Consider the following 7,349-nt stretch of genomic DNA (forward strand, 5'->3'; position numbering starts at 1 on the left):
GACTCACGCGAGAGACCCCAAAATTAACATTATAAATCTATTTGAATGGTTTTTAACTACTATGTACCTTCATTTAAATTAATAATTTGGTACAACGCGCTTACTGTGTACATGCATGTTTTTACATTGTACTTACATTTAAAAATACCTTTCTGTAATTCATTTCTGTTGTTACATTTGTAACTACATTGTTGTCAAATACTATTTTTTAGTATTTAGACATGTTTCTCTAAACCTCTGGCCTAATGCCACTGTAAGATAAAACGGCCAGATTTTCTCATGTATTTACTCATTCAATAACATTTTTAATCAATTTGTAGGTCATTTTATGTATAATTGATTTAAAACCCATCCGCACTGATATTACAGTTTTATTGCATAGTGGCTTGTTAGTTTAATAGTGTCGTTGAGCAAAAAAAAAAAGCTCATGAGGACTTAAAAGGGTGGTCTCAAGGGAATAATATTAAATGCTTATCCTCTGTGGATTACGGTGATGTGCATAACAAAGTAGTTTAGTAAGACTAACGGTGCTGCACTCCCCCAGGTAATGCTGACATAATAAGAATGCATAACACCTGTTTCCAAAGAAACTAAACTTTTTCAAGGTGACATGGCCGTCACATTCTGTCCGCCCTTGCTGCTATTCCTCTCTTGTGAGCGCCAGTCTAGGGGCGCTCCTGTGGAGATCTGCCAGCCAGTGCCCATAAATTGTGCAGCAGTGAAAGGTCAGCCTGCCTACAGCCCTGTAGTTGTTAACATCGGCTAATGGCCGTCTGGAGCCATGGCCGTTTTATTTACAATACAAGCTACCCAAGCACTCTGTCTGCCTCTGCACTGCAGCTTTAATAACAAACAAAGGGAATAACACAAGGCCATATAGTTTCCTCACATCCTTATGAAGGATGTCACTGAATGATGGGAATTGTAATCTTAAAGGGAACTATTACTCAAAAATAAAATGAGTCATTTCACCTTCATGTCATTCCGAAGCCATACGACTTTCTTTTTTCTAAAGAACACAAATGAGAAATTTTGAAGAATATTCTGCCCACTCAATCAGAATTTTCATTTTTGAGTGAACTATTTCTTCCTCATTTATTATGAGATTATTTAGCCTTTATCCATTATGAACGTCAATATCATGCTTGAGGCAAAGAATAAAAAAACAGGCAATCTTTGAAATATCAAACTGTTTTATTCTCGTTTAAAGTATTACACACCTGTGCTGTATGAAATCCTCATACAGCTATAAATGGCAGGATCATCATAATTAGAATCTTGGGAAACTAAAACATTTAAGAAAAGCGAAAGGAAATCACTCTTCAAAGAGTGGATGAACTGTGTCTGGTGATGTTTTGCTGCCCTTCAGGGAAGGCAGTAGGTTGTATAGTTATCTCCTGATGGGGCAAACACACAACCCTGAAACCACACAACCTACTACCTCACCCTGTACGAACATCATTGCTGAATATTCCACAACAACAAAACGACATATTTTTACCTTTTGAATTCTAATCAATAATGCAGTATACTATGTATACCTTTTTATATTATTATTTATACTTATATAGACATCGTTTCAAAGTTTTGCAGTTCTTGTTAGCTTTGAACCCACCTACATGCTTCTGTATTCCTTAGTTTAGTCTTTTGTTTCTTCCACAAATATTGACAAGCTTCACTACATTGAATTTTGTCCAATCAAAATCTGTCATGACTGTGATGTAACTGAAGACTATTGGCTATTTAAAAATATGCCCTACTCAAACGTTCTGTTTCAGAAGGAAATATGCCAATACAAGAAAGAAAAGAGATTTCAGAATGAATGATGTTCAACAGCATCACTATCATGACAAATTTGTCTTTTTTTTTTAAATTGCCATATTGTTATCGTCACTCGCTGCGTATACTGTCCTCTTTATGGATTCACGTGAATGCTTGACCAACATGTGATGCAGCAAAATCAAAGCTGCAATAATGCATTTCTAACACAAATTTCAGAAGTGTTTTTGGTAACGCTGACAGTATGGCATGAACCATGTTTTTTAATTCTTTTATTGTAAATATCTGATAAACATTTAAGTCTGCATCAAGCATATCTTAGATAAACACATTAATACTGGAACCTGGAAATGTGTAATTTCTTCTTTCCTGTTGACATCCTCCATGTGACATGTTCTGAAGCGATGGCACTACGGTCACTTCGGGAAAGACAGTAAGTTGTATAGTTATCTGACAGCAAGGGTTAAACCCTCAAACTATACAACCTACTACCTCACCCCAAACGACAGTCTCTCTCTTCTTCTTCCTGCAACAGCAGCTTCCATTTCCTGTTTTACCTTCTCTAACAAAATGCCTAATGACTGTACAGTATCTAACAAATCACATGACAGTGACAGCATTAGGTACCACAGATACCTAAAATGTGAAATGAAGTGTAAATTTGTGGGCTAAAACTCTTTGTCATACAACAGGCTTTGCTGTGCACCAAATACAGCCCCCTATCACCTTCTATCTCCAAAGCTTCAGTCAGAGATACTTCAAAATCATCAAGGTCACCAACATGAGAAAGGTAGACGGTCACCTTCTGGGTTTGCCATCTGTGAAAGAATGAGAGAGAGAGGGTTATTGAGGCACGAAATTCACACACTCAAGTCAGTACATCAGCTCCATGTCCTGTTTGACTTGTGTCATCTGTTGTGCTGCATGTCTGTCTACTGTTGACCCTGAGCAGATTAGGATGTGGGAGTGTGTGGTCAGAGCGGGAGGGTTCAGCGTGAGTGAGTAAGGCTGTGGGCAGCAGTGTGGTTTACCTCAGACAAGGAGGAGGCACACACACACTACTGACTCACACAGGCCATGAACCTCACAGGGGCGAGTGGTTACACACATATTTTCAGGTTAAGAAGATATTAAGATAAAAAATATTAAATTATTAGTTACCCTTTGGCAATTATTTTGGCAATTAACAAGAAATTTGTCAATAAGAAAAATAGTAAATGGTAATATATATATATATATATATATATATATATATATATATATAGCATGACAATGATCCCAAACACACCGCCCGGGCAACGAAGTAGTGGCTTCGTAAGAAGCATTTCAAGGTCCTGTAGTGGCCTAGCCAGTCTCCAGATCTCAGCCCCATAGAAAATCTTTGGAGGGAGTTTGAAAATCCGTGTTGCCCAGCGACTGCCCCAAAACATTACTGCTCTAGAGGAGATCTGCATGGAGGAATGGGCCAAAATACCAACAACAGTGTGTGAAAACCTTGTGAAGACTTACAGAAAACGTTTGACCTCTGTCATTGCCAACAAAGGGTATATAACAAAGTATTGAGATGAAATTTTGTTATTGACCAAATACTTATTTTCCACCATAATTTACAAATAAATTCTTTAAAAAAATATTTTTTTTTCTCATTTAGTCTCTCATAGTTGAGGTATACCTATGATGAAAATTACAGGCCTCTCTCATCTTTTTAAGTGGGAGAACTTGCACAATTGGTGGCTGACTAAATACTTTTTTTCCCCACTGTATATAATTTTTGCAATTTTACTTAAAAAAATTAATTCATATTATTTTAATGATGTTCATATTTTAATGTCATTTTTATAGAAAGACAAGACAAAAAAATATTAAGTAGATTTTTTTTTGCAGTGTTTGATTTTTTTTTTTTTTTTTTTATTAAATCTGGAAATAAAGTTTTAGGATTATTAAAAATTCCCAAAAAGATGCACTTTAGATTATCTCAAAACATGCTGTATAAACATCATAATTTTTACACAAACTTATGGAGTTCATGCAGCTCAAGTGCTGCTGTCATTAAAGCAAAAGGTGGACAAACCAAGTACTAAAACAATTTGATATTCATATCAAATTTCTCAATTTTTTTTTACCCAAAGTATGATAACATATTGTGTTAACATGACAATATATTTTGTAATGTGACATTTTCCTATTAAATAAAATGTAACAAAGCATTTTTACTAGTGTCCTTTGATTACCTCAAACATTTCTAACACATCACAGTGTTACATTAGTTGACCACCTTCTGTCACTGGTGACACCTCACCCTAAGAGTCATATGACTAAAGTATGTCTAAACATGTCATGGTCAATAGCCTTCATGGTTTTCTACAGGAAAGAGAAGAACTGACTGCAGAGCTGACATGTCCATTTGGAAAATAGCCTGCTGTACTTCATCTAAAGCTGGTTCATTTACAGCTGGGATTGTACTCCAAAAGAGACCGAGATGCAAAGAAATGATGTGAGATCAGATGATACTTTCACTCAGAATCGATCCATTAAAATTGTTGTTATTCTGAAACTCCATACATGGAGTCTATTTCCAAACACTGTGTGTCCTAAAAGCAATGATTTATTGAGTGGCTTCAAATATATTTCTCTAAACCACCCAAGCAATTTGCACTCATTTGATTACTAACATCTTAAGAACATCACCAGAGTATTAGAAACATTGCTACTGATAAAAGCAGTCAGGTTGTAGTTTACATTAGTGGTGAAACAAACCATAGATCGTTACGCTCTTGAATTACTGGAACTTTTAAGAGCTGGAGGAGTAGCCAACTGCCATAAGGTGTCGCCCTTATGCCATATTCCCTCAGTTTTTCACCATTCAGTGAAAATAGGCCCATTATACAGAAAGGCTGCTAAACATAGAGATTCTTATTTCCTTTAATCATCGTTTGACTTTTTGGTGTACAGCTCATTCACACTTTGTTTATATCCCTATTTGTGCAGTGTCAATACTGCAGGTACAAACAAGTTATACGACAAAGAAACCTGTCGCACGGTCTTTGAAGCAACATTTTGTGTTACATGATTTAAGAACTGTTGATTGACAGAATAAAGCTCTGGCTGTTTTATCGCTCCCGAAGCAAAGCCATCTTCTGTGTTTGTATTATATGTCTGTTCAAACAAAATCAGTGAAAGGAAAAAAAAAGACCTCATGTGACTTGCCGGAGGGGGAGAGATATCCCAGACTGATTACAACAGAGAGTGAATACAATGTCTGTAATGGACTTTGAGCTTGAACTTTAAACCGCAGATTACACGCGTGATCGGTATCATAATATTATTCTGCTTTGTCTGGGCAGGCCATGGCTCCTTGTATTTAGTTAGTTGCGTTTATGAAAAATTGAGGTAAACATTTCGTTCTGCTAGAAAAACCTAAATGCAGTGAATATAAATTTTAGTGAGACAAAACGCACAAACCAACACAATCACACAACAGGACACAAGCCTTTGCTAAAACTGCAAGCGGCCTTTGGTCTCAAGACTTGCCCATGACATAATTTTAGTGTTGAACAATTACTCAGCTCCACCCCACCTTTTGTCACCTGCCAATCATGTCTGGCTTCTATTGTGTCCATGGGAAGCAAGTTAGTTGAGAACTGCTATCCCCAAATGACCTCCACTCCTTTTCCTTTTCACTTCACTATAGAGTCTATAGGAGTGTACTGGCTTAGGATCTTTATTATAAAGAAATATAGAAAAACATGCCCGTCTACTTCTGCCATCATAACTAATTACTAAAAAAATGTGCAGTGTTTAAAAATTACATAATAGTTTATTTAGAATTATGTATACAGATTCATTTAAAACATTTTCGTATTATACCGTCTTTTTTTTTTTATTATGTAATGTGCAAATTCTCTACATTTTGCTGCGAGTCTGCCATAAAATTCAGACAAGACATTAATGAATGAAATACAAATCTAAAATATGAAAAACTTCCAAAAAGGATACATTTATCTTTCATCTATTTTTGTTTTAAAATGAAATAGATCGAACAGAAAACAAAAATATGAGCAATACTGCAAACAATATTTCTAATGTTTAGAAGACATTCGTGTGCATGAAAATCATAAAAATATAAGTACCTCATCCAAATCAATAATCACTCCTTCACACACTCCTTTAATAACTCCTTCAAACGCTAATCTAAATCTCTAAAACACGGTAAGAACTCTTTAAATAATTATAATTATTAGTTATTTAGTTTAATCCTGATATTAAAGTATAATCATTTTCAGATTAAGTTGACTAATGATAATGAAAAACACAGGAAACAAATAAATGTGTTCCAAAAAAAGGTTAAAACATTTTAAAATACTGAAGACAAACACACCGATATGCCAAGGGTCCGTCAGCTTTTCTGTTGTTATCCTCAGGATATTAATAAATAACATAAACCATTAGTTCCTGAGAATACAAATGTATATCTGCTTGATAAAAACAGAAAATGTCCAAAAGAGTACACAAACATAATTTATATTTTATCTATCTATAATTGTATTTGCCTCCAAACTTCCACCAAAAAATAAAAATTAAATAAATAAAAAAAACAAAAAAAAAAGAGAGAGAGAGATGTGCCATTTAATAATACACATTCATACTGCATTTGGACCATTACACAATTTGAAATATTAAAAAATACACAAACTAATATTCAACAATTAACATAACCTGGCTTGAAACATCACACAATAACACGTATGTAAAGTAATTCATGAATTCATTTCATAAGTATTGCCTTTTTAGTGCAGATCATGTTACGCTATTCAGCTGAAATTCCATACCATTCCATAAATTCAATTTATACATTAAACTGAAAATTAAAATGACTTAAAATATAAAAAAAAAACATTACGCAAATATTTAAGTGACATTTATTATAATCTACGAGGCTTTTAATAGTTTTGATCGCTTTGTCACATCCTTCGTTAAATTCCACCCTGGGAACTTCATCCGAAATGAACTAATTATCAATTCACAGTGTGTAGCTGTTAAAATACACCTCGAAACAGAATGAAGGAGACATCTTTAGTCTAGACTGCGTGTGTGAGAGTACACAAGTATCTTTTGAAAAGGGTGGGGGTGGGGGGGTCTACACCCTTAACTATTACAGACACACACTGAGGCGTGGGAACTCTATTCAGGGCTGAATCAGAGGTCTATTATGGAGCACATGGCTGCAAGTGTGTCTGGGTGTGTGTGAGAGAGTGTGTGTACGTCTGTACGTAACAGCAAGGGCGTGTCTCAGTTAGTGCACACATGCTCACTGCTTTTCGGGATGTCTGGGAATGCCTCGCCACAGTTTGACACACATGCAATTCTATTTTCATGACAAAATTTTACAAAAAAGATCCCAGAAAATCCTAATCCTTAAAACGGTAATTTTCAGTTAATTTTTAAGTTCACAAGTTCATTAAATATCGCATCTTAATTTGCGATGTAAACTAGTCAGCATTTGTGTCAAAACCATGAATATTTTCATACAAAAAAAAAAAAAAAAAAAAAAAAAAAAAAAAATTTTTTGG

Source organism: Sinocyclocheilus grahami, unplaced genomic scaffold, assembly GCF_001515645.1.
Source record: "Sinocyclocheilus grahami isolate Dianchi unplaced genomic scaffold, SAMN03320097.WGS_v1.1 scaffold8.1, whole genome shotgun sequence".
Taxonomy (NCBI): Eukaryota; Metazoa; Chordata; class Actinopteri; order Cypriniformes; family Cyprinidae; genus Sinocyclocheilus; species Sinocyclocheilus grahami.